This window comes from Ambystoma mexicanum, chromosome 8 (assembly GCF_040938575.1).
Source record: "Ambystoma mexicanum isolate Mex_15411 chromosome 8, UKY_AmexF1_1, whole genome shotgun sequence".
NCBI lineage: Eukaryota > Metazoa > Chordata > Amphibia > Caudata > Ambystomatidae > Ambystoma > Ambystoma mexicanum.
In genome coordinates this window covers 294,358,861-294,375,777 of record NC_090929.1, presented here as the reverse complement: position 1 = coordinate 294,375,777, position 16,917 = coordinate 294,358,861, and the positions used below count along the sequence as shown (strand labels likewise).

At 46.6% G+C, this 16,917-nt stretch overlaps 1 protein-coding gene across 2 annotated transcripts in view; it reads left to right on the top strand.

Moving 5' to 3' along the window:
- LOC138471851 (collagen alpha-1(II) chain-like) overlaps window positions 1–16,917 on the top strand; it is a 1,536,387-nt gene that overhangs the window by 1,502,928 nt on the left and 16,542 nt on the right. The window lies entirely within an intron of this gene.

The window sequence follows — 16,917 nt, the reverse complement described above, 5'->3', positions numbered from 1 at the left end:
GAAAATCAAATAAAGCAATGGAAGATAGAGGCAGACCTACTAGACCTTGTGAGTATTCTGAACGTGCAAGTGCAGAGAGAGAGAGAAGGGATGAGGGAGGGGAGGTTAAGTGCTACAGAGGGAAGTGCCAGGGAGTCAGCAGCTGAAAGTCCTTAGGTGAGAGAGGTCAGCTGCCAATAAATGTGTAAGTGCAGGCCTGTGGTGGCATAGGCCAGTGGGTGCCAAGGCAAGTGCTGGAAGCGGGCCGAGGCAGAAGGCGAGTAGGTGTGGGAGGCCAGGACTCAAGAGGACACATAAGGGCCCTGGTCACCAATATCAGCAACAGTGGGATTTAGCAGAGGAGCGAGGAAGGGAAGGAGGAGATGAAAATGTAAGTATTGATGAGCTTTTGGAATTCGAGGAGATCTGGCTCAAGACTAAGAGAGGAAGGGGGAGGCTTTTCCATAGGAGGGAGCCTGCTGAGGAACGAGATCAAGCTTGCTGTTTATTGAAGCACTTGACACACAAGGAGTTGGTGCCAGAGGAACGTAAATGTTTGGAGGGAGAGTACTTAGTGAGGGCACGTTGTAGATAGGGTGGTCCCCAGCCCCAAGCAGCCTTATGGATGATGCAGAGGGATTTGAATTGGATCCTTGCGGCAACCGGGAGCCAGTGAAGAGTTTTTAGGGCTGGAGAGATGCAGTCCCTGGACTTGAAGTCAAGGATAAGTCTTGCAGCCCTATTCTGGATAAGCTGGAGGGGTTGTAGAGGAGAAGAGGGTAGATTCAGGAAAAGGCTATTGCAGTAGTCTAGCCTAGAGAGAACCAGAGCTCTATAGACAGGGGGAGTTGAAAGTGGGCTTTCTTGGCAAGGTCCTGAATATGAGGGAATAAGGAAAGAGAGGAGTCGAAGATGACTCCAAGGTTTCTGGCTTCAGATGAGGGAGAAATGGCAGAGCCCATTGAAAATGGCCATAGTGAGGGGCAGAAAGAGGGAGCAGGAATCCCAATAGGAAGGATCTCAGTCTTTCTGGCATTGAAGCCGAGATCATTGGAAGTGCACCAGGACTGGGTGGCAGAGAGGCAGTCAGGAATGAAGGAGGAAGTAAGGAGAGGATCAGAGAGAAGTTTGAAGAATATTGTGTGTCATCAGCATAACACTGGAAGTTTGGGAAGATGGTGGAAATGAAGTGTGCAAGCGGAGCAAGATAGGTTTTAAAGAGCCAGGGAGAAAGGTTTGAGCCCTGGGGGACACCGCAGGTATAGATAGAGGTGGGGGAGGAGAAAGAGACCAGAATTACCTGGTACAGGCAGTCACTGAGGAAGGTCAGCCAGTCAGTCCAGTGCCTGCTCCGAAATACCTAGGGTATCGTGGAGCCGTTTTATGAGGATGGAATGGTTGACCGTATTACATGCAGAGGATAGATCAAGTAGAATGAGAACAGCTGGAGAGTTGGAATCAAGAGATGCAAGCAGTTCCTCACGGGTGTTCAGAAGAGCAGTTTCCGTGCCTCTGGTTGCTCGGAATCCAGATTGATGGTTTTGTAGGCAACCAACAAGTTCAGTGTGCTGGGTCAGTTGGGTGATAGATATGGGGCTGTAGTTGGCTGGAAAGACGGGTCTGCAGAAGGTTTTTTCAGGAGGGGCGCACAAGGAAGTGTTTGAGGGAAGAGGGGAAAGATCCAGTAGCAAAGGAGCGGTTGCAGAAAACCAGCAAGTGGAGGTGCCAGAGAGCCAATATTGTACCATAAGAACATAGCACACGGTTAAGGTCTATATATGCAGCACCTTCAAAGTATGTGTATCATGTTTTCAATGCAGTATCACTTGATCAAGTCATCTGCTTAAAATTCTCACTGTCACTGAACAAAAACAACTGCCCCGGATATGTGATGTCATCACTGAGGACATCTGATATGTCATCTCTGATGTCCTGGGTGTTAGTATTAGCAGTGCATAGTGATGGCGTGAATTATGGTGGCATAGTTTACCATAACTGGTGAATTTCTTTGGTTTTTTGATTTTACCTTGCATCCATAAAATCCCTTTAACAAAGTTTTTCAGTGAGTTTCAATGGTTTTATGAATGAAACTTTTCCATGATGTTTCAGCACTGTAAATATGTTGTTAATAATTTCTCTTTTAACATATATCAGAGAACTATAAACCTCCTTTCACAAACATATTTTTGTTGCAGCGCATACTGATGTGTGTCATTTTCAACAGCACATGAAGAGGAAGTCATGGTTGAATTGCCTAGGGTATGAGGCTCGACCATGACCCCCAGCCCCCCACCACCAAACCACCCCATTATCCACTGTACCTAGCCTGCATCCTGTTCCAGTGTCCACTATAGCCCCATAATGTGACCAATGGTCAGTGCTCATGGCTTGCAGCCATGAGCAGTCTCCACAATACATGGGGTATGGGTTTTGGCCATGCGGCATGGCCCAATAAGCAAGTCAGAATACACATTTGGCCTTACCAAGGGCCAGGCCCGCTGCCCAGGCATCAAAGTTGCATCACTATTTTGTGTACATACATTTTGACACTTTGGAAAAAATGTAACACAGGATAGATCTGCAAAAGTATGCTTTCATGTCATGGCTGATGGTCCTTGTGCAAGTTTGCTGTAATCCTGTTCAGCACTTAGGCTGTAGCCGCGAGCAGAATTTATTTTCCCATTCAATGCTATCCAATGCTACCCAATGGCTATCCAATGGTGGCCATGCTATCCAATGCTAGCCAATGGTGGCCATGCCCACTTTAACTCCATTGCCGTTCCCTGGTGGCCATGACCAGTGGCCAGATTGTCCGGGCATGGCCTTTGGCCACAGGCTATACCTCAGTCACCAAAGGTATTTCACTATTTTTTGTACCTACAATAAAACACTGACACATTTGCGAAACCATGCTTTTGGTTCCTTGCCAATGCTCCTAGCACAAGTTTGCTGCAAATTTGTCTGTGTCTTATTTTTGGAAAAGTGTCAAAAGTTAGGTACAAAGAAAGTGATATAACATAGCCTCCACTTAACAAAATCCATTCAGACTTTGCATAAACATACAAAGATGGGTCTATAATCTGTTTGCAAACCTTTGTGCAGATACGTCAAACGTCACCAAAATTATGAGCCATCTAAAAATGTTGGGACCCCCCTCTTGACAAAATTCCACCAAACTTTGCAAAAACATTTAAAGATGGGTCCACAATCTTCTTGCAAACTTGTATGCAGATACGTCAAACGGCACCACATTTATAATGTCAGGATCCGGCTTGACTGAATTGCACAGGAGCTGATGCTGGCCCCATAGACCCTCACCAAGAGTTCACCTCTCAACCCTAAAGTGAAAGCTGAGCTGAAAACCCCAGGAAAGGTAAAGGGTAATTTGTATAAAATAACAACAGAGACACTGCAGCCCTGCAAACTTCTGGTAGGCTCTGGTATCTGTAGTAACAAACACACTTGGTTACTTATACATCAGTGTAAACCTTTTTCTCTAAATTATTCTTTTTAAAACAACTCTAACTTCTTTACCTCTTATACCTCTGTTTAGAACTTAGAGGTTAATTGTCTGTAGAGAATATCTTGAAAACTTTTGTAATGTTTTGGTGTATATTGTCACTAGCCATTCCAGTCTCTTTAATATTCTGAAGAAGATGACTCTTGCAAACACCTTACAACCTTAGATATTCTTCTTTGACTTTAAGTTCACTTAACTCCATAAAATTTACATTTCCAAATACTCTTGAGAAATACAGTTTTTCTTGAAGTATTGAATTCTCACTGCATTCATGTGATTAACACCCGAAATCACAAAATGTGAAAAATTGTCCTCACGCTAGAAATTACATGCGCACTTTAACGAATACACGCGCACGTGAAACACCCATTTTTAACAATTCACATGTACGTGAAACACGCGCACTTTAACAAATTCACGTGCACATGAAACACGCGCACTTAAACAATTCACGTGTACAGGAAACACATGCACGCTCTGAAAAAACTACACACGCAATCGCCAACCGAAACATGCGCTAAAACTACTCACGCTCAGTTAATGGACTCGCGCTCTATCGCAATCCTACACGCGCTCTCCTACGTAACGTCGCGCATGTGAAAAATATACACGCGCTTAAAACTACTCGCGCTCAGATAATATGGACTTGCGCTCTATCGCAATCCTACACGTGCTCTCTTACGTAACGTCGCTCATGTGAAAAATATACACAAGCCAAAAACCACCCACGCTCAGTTGATATGGACTCGCGCTCTATCGCAATCCAACACACGCTCTCATACGCACGCGCTCCCAACGACGTTGCTGAAGTCATGAAGACTTGCGCGCACGTTAAACAGTCTTGAAACACTTTTCGCACAGTTTACAACTTTAAAACTTGCGCGCACAGTCTTTTCAATTGTTTTCTCCTTATTGTAAATAAACTGTAAACGTTCTTTCTCTCAGTAAGCTTTAAACTTCTAAACTCTTTAAATTTCTGATAAACAATGGAAGTTCACTGTGAAAATCTTTAAGCTTTTAAAAGGAACAATCCCACCTGATGTCTTCTTGATCTCTCTGGCTCAGCAAACGATTTTCTTACTTCTTTAGTAAATCTTCTGAACTCTGAAAGGCCTTACTTAAGGAGCTTAACTAAAATACAACCAGCCACTGAATTACTTTGGATGAAAGGCAGTTTAGAATCTTGCTCACCTCCCAAGAATCCTACCATTATCCTTTCCACCAATCAGACAAACCAAACCTAGCATTGTTCCTCAAACCAATCAGATTAAGTTTCTTTCTCTCTATCTTAATTCTATGTACATACTCTTCCTATTTACTACTCAGCCAGCCAGCCATTCCTGACATATAAACCGTTTAAACATTTTGGGCTACCCTCTAATCCTCCCTTTAATTCCCCCCTCCTCCCTTGGCGAAACAGCACCAAACTTTGGAAAAACATTCGCATTCGAAGATGGGTCTAAAATTATATTGCAAAATTTCATGCAGTTTCATTGAATGGTGCCAAAGTTAAAAGCCATCCAAAAACTCTTCACTGACCCTGTAATGCAGAAATATGCATGGATGGCCTCAAACTTTTGTCAAATTCGCGAACATCACAGCAATGTCCCTGAACTTCTGGCTTCTTCTGGCCATATCCCATCCCATCCTTGTCACCCCTCACCTCCCCAGAGATTGTTTCCTTTGTTTGACATGTGTAATGTTGTGTTTTTTAATATGTTTTTACCACGATGTCAGTGGACTATGGGCAAGTTCACAAATCCAACATGGCATCTGTTTAAAAGTTTTTCCCGCACCTCATGTTTTAATTGACCAATCAGCATGCTCATACGATGTCCACGAATGTCACGTGGCTCATTGATTGGTTCAGATGCATCCGCAGACACCGAACCAGGAAGTGAGTTTGCAGACAGGACGCAGATGTCACAAATGTTTTGGGACCTACTTTTTGCCCATTTTTAAAAAATCTACTTGACGGATTTACACCAAATTTGCAAAAGCATGCTTTTGCAACCATGGCGCCACTCCTCGTTCAAATTTGTTCAAATCCATCCAGCAGTTTGGGCTGTAGCCATGAGCAAAATTTGTTTCAATGCATGTCTATCGGGATTTCAAATGTTTTGGGATGCCCCTATAACTTTGCCCCCCTTGACGAAACCAAACAATTCTTTGCATAAGTATTCAGAGGTGGCCATCTGCTTGTTTTGCAAAGTTCTGTGCAAATTCATTGAACAGCAACAAAGTTATAAGCAGCACAAAAACTACTCTTCCTGTGGGTTGGGCAACTTACCATAAATACAGTATACTACCCCAGGCCCTGTAATTGGTTTTAAGGATTAGGTTAGGGTGATCTAGAGAGCACGTCCAGGATAGCGGTCTCTCCGTGAGCTCTGAGTGTCAGCTCACACATATCCTGAAAAACAGCTGCTGGAGAGGTGGCCTGGTGTGGAATGCTGGCATATTTGGGGGTCTAAAGGTGGCCTGCCCGTGTTGAGCCCATCTGGGTCTCTGTGGAACTGCAATGTCCTGCTTGGTCGTGCCCCGGGAGCGGATCGGGGTCTGCGGCCTTCCCGACAGAATCCAGGTCCTGGGCTGGTTTTCCTTGGCGCCTGGCACTTGCTGGTTCAGCGCATGGCCTGCCTGCATGGTGGTGGCAGTGGAGGGCAGGAGGAGCATGGGGATGTGCGGCGGCCTGGAGAGAGACGCCTGGCAGGGTGCTCAAGAGCACGACCTCTATGCGGCAACGGTGAGAGCTGCAGTGACTAGGAGGAGGAGGCTGCCTGGAGCCTGCCAGTGGCTCGTGTGGCACACAGTGGAGGGCTGTAGAGTCTGGCCTCAGACTAGACAGGGGGTTGCACGGGGGGCCTGTGGATATCTTGAAGTCCCCTGGCTGGCTTGACAGCCCTGCTGTGCTTCGGTGACTTTTGGCAGATAACTGAGAACAGGAGTGTAGCAGGAGCCCAGGCCTGCTAAGGGTGGCAGGAAACACCCTGCTGAGTGGCTGATACTGGACCTCCTGAGGGTGACTCCTGGAGTAGCCTGCTGTGAGGGGCATTGAGTGTAGTGGCAGCCCTGGAGAAGTGGCGAGTATAAACCCCCCAGTGGCTCCCCCTGGTGATAGCCTTTTGGTGGAGGTGATAACCTCTTGGTAGAAGATTCTTTTGGGGTGCTGTTGCTGTTGCCTATATCCGACCGGAGGGGTGCCTGGTTGGTGCCGGCGGTGAAGCGGCTGTATCTCGGGGGCGAGAGGAGGCGAAGACCTTGAGCCATTCAGTGAAGTGGGCCTGAGGTGGGCTGGCCGACGCCCCCCTGCTTGTGTGTGTAGGGAGAGAGTGGGTTGCCTGGAACCGGTCCCTGGTGAGGAAGATCCGGTGGACTGCACTGTTGACCGCTGAGGGGTGCCAGTATGCTTTGAGAAGTAGGTAGAAACAGGGGGGGCTTGGAGCCTTCTTTTTTGTTGAAGGGGGACCTGACTCAGAAAGGCATATATAGTAAGAAGAGAAGAGTCATAGGCTACCCCTGTTCTAACCGTATGTAGAAGATAGGCTTGAGAGAAACAGGTTGCCAGTGTATAGATGCTGGCAAAGGAGGGTCAGGGGAGAGAAATGTTCAAAACAAGTAGATTTATTCAAAACATTATTGCACACTATAAAAACAGTAAGTACATAGAAACAGAACCTATTCAAGGGTTTACTTCAGCCAAACCTCAACACAAAATTAGAACTGTTTTAAACATCACAGTTTAAAGTGGAGGTTAGTAACATATTGTGTGAAAAGGGTTTACATTACTACTTTTAAACAGATAGTAGTATTGGTTGTCGACACAAAAATAAGTTTCCAGACCGGGGTGGAGTAAGCCTTCACTTGAGCGTAGTGGTGTTGTAAAATGAAGGGTCCGGACTTTCATCAAGACGTGGTTCAAGGGGGAAGTTTTCTAAAAGAAGATAGCAAAATTTAGAATAGTGTTTGAAAAGAAGGGGGACCACAAACACTGCGGAGTCAAGGCCTACCTTTAAATATCAGCGGTTAGACTGGAAGATTTGTTTCAAAAAAGGGAGCTGCGCTGTTTGCTAGGCAAAGCACTGTAGCCTGGGTCTACAGGGATGAAATGGATAACAGTAAGTTATCGTATATGTAAAATAAATTACAGCAAGGTGATAATTTTCAAAAGGAGGGGTAACTTTTTCCAGGTGTAAGGCTGGAAAACCAAGGTGGTTGTAGGCAGTACCCGGAGAGTCGAAGGCACTGAAAAAATGAAAATCAATGAAGTAGGGTTTGGGAAACTGCAAGCTGCTGTAGATAGTGCCTGTATTTAAAAGTGAAAGAGAAATGAAGTGCCTATTTGTGCTCGGCCAGAGTTGTTGTCTGAAGCGGCCAAAAGAGAGTGCTCACAACGTTGTGAACTACGGTGGTTGAGTGGAGGAGTGACCACAATGTAATATTTATGGTGACTAGCACAGAGTGGAAGGGCTTTAATACGGCCATCAGTGAGGCATGGTAGCCAAATGACATAGTATACCGGCAGAGTGACTCGTGCGGCGAGCATAATACGGGAGAACCGCTCGAGGTTTTTATCAGGGTTCTAAAAAGTAAAAGAATCACCGAAAGCAAGGCTTACCTGGTGGCGTTATGAATACGGCAGTGCTGGTTGGTGCGCGGAAAAGAGCTGTGGATCTCTTCGGGTGGGACAACAAAAGTATTGATTGCGGCGCATGCGTGCAGTGGGGCCGTAGGAAGGCTACCAACACGCATGTGCGATGTAGGAATACTATTTAACGGAGCATGCGCGATGAGTGCTGTGGCAGCTCCAAAAATGCTCATATATTGGGAAGGTTGTCTGAGAGGGGGAGGGCAGGGGAGGGGGGGGGAACTCACATAAACGTCTGTGCCAGATGTACATTATTTTGCATGGTAGTCATTCGGAAAGTGAAAAAGGACAACTAGTAATAACACAGCACTAGATGTGGTCTAAAAACATTATTCCATTCTGTTGTGATTTAACAGTAAAACGAAGGCAATAGAAAAAATATACATTAGTCACATAGCCACTAGGTATTTACATGGCATAATGTGAGCACAGGTGATAGCATGTTTGAACCAATAGAAAACCAACAAAGGCATATACATATTGCGAGATAAAAAACGACGTAAATGTCCAGGTAAATACAACGGAAAATGTTCATTATTTTCAGGCATAGTATTTAGAGGGTAAATTTAGAATATAATATTGGCACAAGACATGACATGGTTTGAAAAATGTTGGCTTACGACATTTGGATTACTGAAAGAGGATGGATAGTCAACTAGATGCCAATCATGTTGTGTATGGGAGAGAAGAGACTTAATTAAAGGGAGGTAGTGGGGGGTTACTTGAAGAAAAGGCTCCATTCAATGGCGACATTGAGGCCTTGTTTCACTGAATTTAGGCGATATATCCATTGTTGCTCCAATTTTCGTAGGGCCAGATCTCTATCACCTCCTCTGAAAGGGTTCTTGGCTGTTTGCAAGATGAACCAGAAAATGTCATTATGAGTGTGTTTCTTTTCTTGGAAATGCGCTACCATTGGTTTGTCTTGGATGCCATTCTTGATACATGAGCGATGCTCACAAATGCGTTGTCGTATCTCGCGTTTGGTTTTGCCAATGTAGAGTAGCTTACAGGGGCATTGTATGGCATAGACCGTCCATTTACTTTTGCAGTTGGTGAAAGTGTTGAACGTCCAAGGTTTGCCATTGAGTTCGACGGTTTTCATGTCTTTTGTTAGGCAGCAGACGGAGCAAGATCCGCATCTGAAATGGCCTTTCACCGGTGGTAGGTTCCATAAGGTATTTTGTCTTTCAATGGGTTTAGTGGATTCGGTATAGGTGTTGACCAGTCTATCCTTTAGATTTCTGCTTCTTTTGAAGGCGAATCGAGGTTTGAAGGTTTCCGTGTGCAAAATGCTCCAATGGCATAAGATGCTTTTCTTAATTTGGTTGCTTAAAGGAGTAAAAGTGGTGACACAGGTTATTTTTTCCATACATTTGTCCCGTGGTGTCGGTGTGAGACAAGATTCTCTACTCCTGTTTTTCGCTTTTTTCCTTGCCTGGCGAATGATATGGCTCGGGTATCCTCTTTCTTTTAGGCGCAGTGAGAGGTCTTCACTGGTTATGTTGTAGTCTTCCCGGGTTGTGCAGTTACGCCTAAGGCGTAAGAATTGGCCCAGAGGTAGATTGTCTTTAAGTGCTGCAGGATGGAAACTCTTGAATTCCAAAAGTGTTTTTTGCGGAAGGTTTACGATAAAGAGTGGTAGCTAGAGTGTTGGTAGTTGTTTTGTATACCGTGAGGTCTGAGAAAGGGATGGAAATTTTGTCTGACTGTATGGTGAATTTAATACACGGGTCTTTGCTGTTGAGCCAGATGTAGAATTCTTGCAAGTCTGTTTCGTTGCCCTTCCACGTCATAAGTACATCATCAATGTAGCGAACCCAGAAAACTATCTGGTCTTTGAATGGATTATTGATGTTATAGATTGATTTGTCTTCTAAAGAGTCCATAAAGAGGTTCGCTACATCAGGTGCAAAGGTTGCTCCCATTGAGGTGCCGTGGCACTGTTGGTAAAAAGTTTTTTCGTAGATAAAGTAGTTTTCTGTGAGGGCAAGCCGGATACATTCAAGTAGGAAAGCAGTTGGAGGCTCCATGTTAGTTCTATGGTTGAGGTAGGTGGCTAAAACATCTATGCATTCGCGTTGCGGGATACTAGTATACAAAGATTCGACATCCAAAGTGACCAGAAGATCATTGTGTCCAACAGATATGGTGTCCAATTTCTTTATGGTTGATGTGGTGTCTTGTACATAGGAGCGCATTTGTCCAATAAATGGTCGTAAGAAATAGTCAATATAGATAGATAGTGGTTCTAAAATTGATCTTATTCGGGTTACTATTGGTCGGCCTGGAGGATTGCTGGCATCCTTGTGGATTTTGGGTAACAAATAGAAGGCAGGTAGAATCTGATTACGGTTTATCAAGAAAAGTCTTTCATCATCGTCGATCCAGCCTTCTTGCCAGGCGTGGCACATCAGGCTCTCGATTTCGGTGAGAAGTCTAGTTGTTGGATCGGTGGGTATCTGTCTGTAGAATTTGGTGTTGTTGAGGTGTTTCTGAACTTCTGTATTGTACAATGTTTTTGCCCAGAGGACTATGCCTCCACCTTTGTCGGCGGGTTTGATGAGGAATTCAAGGTTATTCTCAAGGTTATTGAGTGCCAAACGTTCTTTTTTATCTAGGTTGTCAGGATATCTGATGTTTTTGTCAAAAAGTTGGCTTACTTCCAAAAGGATGCGGTTTTCATATGCCAGAATTTCAGGACAGACCATGTGGGATAATGGCGTGAAAGAAGAGGGAGGTCTTAGACCCATAGAGGTAGGAGGGTCTTGGTCTGGTTTATTCATAAAAAAGTATTTTAGTCTGATGGTGCGGAAGAATTTTCGTAATTCAACTTCCGTTTGGAATCTATTTGCTGGCATTGTAGGGATGAAACTTAGGCCTTTGCTGAGAACACTGATTTCTTCATGGGAGAGTATGTGTTGGCTCAAATTGAAAATGGGTATTACCAAGTTTGGTTCCCTGGTGGCATCCATTGGCGTGTTGTCATTGGGTGTTGTTGGTATTGTCTGGGTCGTCCTCTCTGTCCACGTCCTTGAAAACCCTGTTGTTGGTTAGGGGTCGATGTTCCTGAGGCGGTTGAGCTTGTTTCACTACTTGATCCACTGCTATTCGAGCTATTTGAAAAGCTGACAAATTTCTTTTGTGGTCTGCGTGGGTTGCGTTTGTTCTGCTGGATGTTCTGGTTTGCTTGATTGGAGAAACCTGGTACAAGGTATGGATAAGTTCTTTCTTCCTGGTAATTTTTAACGTCGTTCTGCAGTTTCCATATTTTTTTATCAATTGTAAATTTTTCAAATTTCTTGTTTTCTTCCTCAATTTTCTCCAAATGGGTTTTGATATCTGGAATAACGTTTTCAGTTTTGATTTTATCTTCGAGGACTCGGAGTTCTTATTTTTGGCTCTTGGTTTCTTCCTCCGCAGTTTCTATGACTAGGATCACCCAATCACAGGAGCATTTATTGCCTACTCCACTGAACTTTTTCATAAATCTGCAGTTGTCTAGGAAAACATGTGGGATATTTCTGACTTGGAGACCTTCAGGGATTACTCCTGCTTTGAGATACTCAAGCATCAGGTGTCCGTGAGATTCTGTCCTCACGAGTTTTTTCTTTTTTGCAAATAAAATATCAAGATCATTGGTGGATGAGTTTTGAACTGGGATGGCTGCCGGGGTTTTGTTTCCCAACATTGTGGTCACTCCTCCACTCAACCCCTGTAGTTCACAACGTTGTGAGCACTCTCTTTTGGCCGCTTCAGACAACAACTCTGGCCGAGCACAAATAGGCACTTCATTTCTCTTTCACTTTTAAATACAGGCACTATCTACAGCACCTTGCCGTTTCCCAAACCCTACTTCATTGATTTTCATTTTTTCAGTGCCTTCGACTCTCCGGGTACTGCTTACAACCACCTTGGTTTTCCAGCCTTACACCTGGAAAAAGGTACCCCTCCTTTTGAAAATTATCACCTTGCTGTAATTTATTTTACATATACGATAACTTACTGTTATCCATTTCATCCCTGTAGACCCAGGCTACAGTGCTTCGCATAGCAAACAGCGCAGCTCCCTTTTTTGAAACAAATCTTCCAGTCTAACCGCTGATATTTAAAGGTAGGCTTTGACTCCGCAGTGTTTGTGGTCCCCCCTTCTTTTCAAACACTATTCTAAATTTTGCTATCTTCTTTTAGAAAACTTCCCCCTTGAACCACGTCCTGATGAAAGTCCGGACCCTTCATTTTACAACACCACTACGCTCAAGTGAAGGCTTACTCCACCCCGGACTGGAAACATATTTTTGTGTCGACAACCAATACTACTATCTGTTTAAAAGTAGTAATGTAAACCCTTTTCACACAATATGTTACTAACCTCCACTTTAATCTGTGATGTTTAAAACAGTTCTAATTTTGTGTTGAGGTTTGGCTCAAGTAAACCCTTGAATAGGTTCTGTTTCTATATACTTACTGTTTTTATAGTATGCAATAATGTTTTGAATAAATCTACTTGTTTTGAAAATTTCTCTCCCCTGACCCTCCTTTGCCAGCATCTATACACTGGTAACCTGTTTCTCTCAAGCCTATCTTCTACATACGGTTAGAACAGGGGTAGCCTATGACTCTTCTCTTCTTACTGCTTTGAGAAGTAGCAGGATCCTGCTCTATGTAAGGGGCTGGCACCTGGGTGGCGAAGCCCATGCTGGGGTCGGTGAGGAAAGGAGGTCTTGGCCTGTGGTTGCCCCCCCCATCTACATATCTCTGCCGACCCTCCTAGTCCCTGTGTTTCTGGGGTCTCCCTTGTTTAGCCCTCTGACTGGCAGAGAGCCTAGGCCCATCGGCTGCCATTATGGGGAAGATGGACAAGCTGCAGAGGAAACTCACTTTCCACGGGGGACCGTCCTCCAGACCCTGCAAGGGCCCAGCGCCAGGCTGGGAAGACATTGCCCATGGAATTGGCTGCCAGAGGGGCTGCCCCAGCCCCAGAGATGGACAAGGCGGGCATTGGCGGGCTGGACTCCAAGTTGCACTCGCTCTCCTCAAAGGTGGACATGGTGCAACACTGGCTAGATAAGCATGGGGATCGCCTGGATGAGGTGGAGCAAAGGGTGTCTGGTTTGGAGGAGGGATCAGTGTCACTCACGGCGAGGTTGTCAGCCCTGGAGGTGCAACTGAAGTCAGTGGCCACCAAGAATGAGGACCTGGAGGGCAGGGCCCACAATAATACAATTTGGATGGTTGGAATCAGAGAGCGCCAGGGGCAGATTAAGATGGAGAAGTTTGTTGAAGCCCTTTGCAAAGAAGTCTTTGCAAATGCAGAGCTGTCTCTCCTGTTTGTGATCGAGAGGGCACACTGTATCCCGGTGGCGCCGCCACGTACCATCATAGTCTGTCTTTTGAATTACAGGGATGGGTCGGGACACGAACCTCTGTCTGGTGTAGCAGAGGGGGGGACCTTCAGTATGATGGGGACACATTTCAGGTTTTCCCAGATTTTCAGTGGCAGTGCTAGCATCGAGGTCATTCGCAGGGGTGAAACGCTAACATAGAGACAACAATATTCAATACTGCATGCTGTGAAGCTTTGTATTCAGTATGATGGGACAACACAGTTCTTCCAGTCGCCGGAGTCGGCAAGCTCCTTACTGAATGAGATCAGCAGGCTGCAGCATCCCAACCAATCCGAGACCCCGGAATGACACCAGGAATCAGGACCGGGAGGGGATTCCTGAACGCAGTAAATGGGCCTCTGGTGTTTCATCCGATGGATCAGGCTGCCTTGATATTGTGTTATGGCTACCCCTGGGTGGCTGAGCTGAGACCTGCCTGGATGGGTACTAGTGCCCTGAGCGCAGCATTGTTTCTGTTTATGGCTGGGTTTGTGGGGGTGGGCTCTTCTGGTGGGTTGGGGGTTGCCCGTGGTGGTGGGGCTGGCTGGAGGGGACGGGTGAGGCTGGGGCAGGAGGGGTGTGGGGATTGGGAGTAGCACAGTTAGGGTAGGTTTGTGTTGTGATGTTTGTTTGGATTCCGGGTCCCTGTGTACTGATCCACTAGCTGGCAAAGATCAGCAAAGGTGGCGCAATGGGCCTGGGTGCTCCTGGGCCCGCTTAACTGGTACTGATATTTGGGGATGGTCATTAGGGTAGGCACATGGAACCTAAGAGGGGGAAATCAGCCCTCAAAGGTCAAGTTGGTGGCGCAGTATCTACGTAGGCACCGGGTGCAGGTGGCATTTAATCAGGAGACCCACCTTACCTCTCCTCGGAACGTGAGCCCACCTACGTTCCGAGCAACACTGGGGGTGCCACAGGTACTTTTCATCATACTCGTCCTATGCGAGGGGGGTGGCTATCCTGATAGGCAGAGGGGCTAGGTTTCGCCTGATCTCAGTGTGCAGAGATGACGAGGGGAGGGCCTTGTTGGTTTGTGGTATCCTGGAGGGGGTGAAAGTCGTATTGGTGAACTCCTACAGGCCGAATGTTGACAATGCAGTGATAGGGTGATGGTCTAGCTAGCCGGGTATCGAGATGCCAGCATAGTGTGTGACGTGGATCTGAATACGGTGTTGGACCCCCAGTTGGATAGATCAGGAGGTGGTTCCGAGCCATTGTCCAAAGCGGGTCTTCAGATGCAAGAGGTGTGTCGGACATATAAGCTGGTGGATGCCTGGAGGAGGCGCCATAGGGATGCACGCAATTACTCCTTTCATTCTTGGGTCCATGGGTCTAGCTCCAAGCTCGACTATCTGCTGGTGTCCCGCAAGGGGGCTGGGGGGTTTGCCTGGTGTGATTGCCAGATTCTTTCTTCCCCGGACCCTGTCGGGCCATTCTCCGGTAGTCCTGGAGTGCCTGGTGGAAGGGGGAGGCATGGGGCCCTACTCTTGGTGCTTTAAGTCTGTTGCGCTGAGGACGAGGTGTTCGACCAGGAATTTCAGGATGAGATCAAGGCCTCCTTTGAACACAATGAGGGCTCTGTCTTCTTTCAGGGACTGCTCTGGGAGTGCTTCAAGTGCTTTATCAAAGGGGTATGTATGGCCAAAGAGAACAGAACCTCCGGTTGATCAGGGGGGAGCTTGAGGCAGATGAGGTGTGTTTGAAGCAACTGGAGGGCAAATACATGTCCACAGTGGATCCCAAGATCCTGGCCGAGCTCCAACAGGTGCTCAGCATATTCAGGGCAAATGCAGACCGGGAGATGCGGTTACTCAGACAGGGACATGAGGTGCGACGGTACGGGGAAGGACAGAAGCCCGGGGCCCTGCTGGCCTGGCTGCTAGCATCCGATAGGAAACCCCTGTATATGGAATACATCAGGGATCCCCAAGGCAGTGCCCTGTGCGCAGAAGAGGATATTGCAGCGGAATTCTGTGCTTTCTATAGATGCCTGTACAGGCCCAGGTACTCACAGTACTCAGAGAGCGTGCAGCACTTTTTAGTGGAGGTGGAACTGTATTGCGCGGTACCCCATCTCTGCGAGGTGCTCAACCAAGAGAACTCTCTAGAGGAATTTATGGCAGTGATTAAGGAACTTCCGGGGTCCAAGTCCCTGGGGCCTGACGGCCTACCAGGAGAGTTCTATAAGGCATTTGCCCTTATACTGGCCCCAGTCTTGTTGCGAGTATATACAGAGTCTCTTGCCTCAGAATGCTTCAACCCACGCTACGGAAGGTGAACATTGTCATTTTGCACAAACAGGGGAAACCAGCTGAAGAATGCGCATCCTACCGGCCATTCTCGTTAATTAACATGGATAATAAGGTCTTGGCCAAGGTGCTAGCTAATCGGCTGCTCCCTTTGATGCCCGACCTCGTGCTAGCAGATCAGGCCTGGTATGTCCCGGGAAGGAGGTTTTGGCGGCTCTCAAGCTTGGAGTACAAGCTGCTGCAGTTTCTTTAGATGCTAAAAAGGTGGTTGACTCTGTCGATGGCAATACCTATTTGCAGTTCTCAAGTAACTGGGGCTTGGCGCCCGCTTTATCACTTTGGTGTCTCTTTTATACGTTAACCCGACAGTGAGGATAGTGGTTTGGCACACGTGGTCTGAAACATTGATATAGGGAGGGGGCGTGGCAGGGGTGTCCATGACCCCACTCCTCTTTGCTTTAGCAATGGAACCTCTGGCAGCAACCCTGAGGGAAAGGCATATCCAACGGGGCTACAGCTGGGGTTACATAGGATGATCATATCCCTGTATGCGGACGATGTGGCTCTCTTTCTCTGTGACCCAGGGCACAACTTGGCTCCTGTGATGCGGGAAGTGATCAGGTTTGGGGAGTTCTCCGGTTTGAGGATCAACTGCAGCAAATCAGTGGTTTTCCCCCTCATGGACGGGACAAGGGTGTTTGAGAATGAGTTTTGTCTCAAGTGGGAGTCATCTGGGGTCCGGTACCTGGGGGTGGAGGTGTTGCGTAGCCACAAAGAACTTTTCCAGGATAACTGTGGTCAGGCAGTAGGGGCCCTTTAGGATACGGTGGCAAGGTAGAGGACACTTCAGTGTACTCTGCTAGGTCGATTCTCGATTCTAAAAATGATTGGGTTACCCAAACTCCTATATCACTTCCTCCATGTCCTGCTGTTCCTCTCCAGTGGATTTTTCTTGTGGCTGTGGGGGCTCATCTGTTATTTGATCTGGGTAGTGAAGCCGGCGAGGGTGGTATATGCCACGTTGATACAGTCATTTGAGAGGGGGGACTAGCACAGTCGGACTTAGAATGCTAAACTTGGGCAGCACAGGCGCACTTTCTAGTGCACTGGTATGCCACCACTTCATGCAGC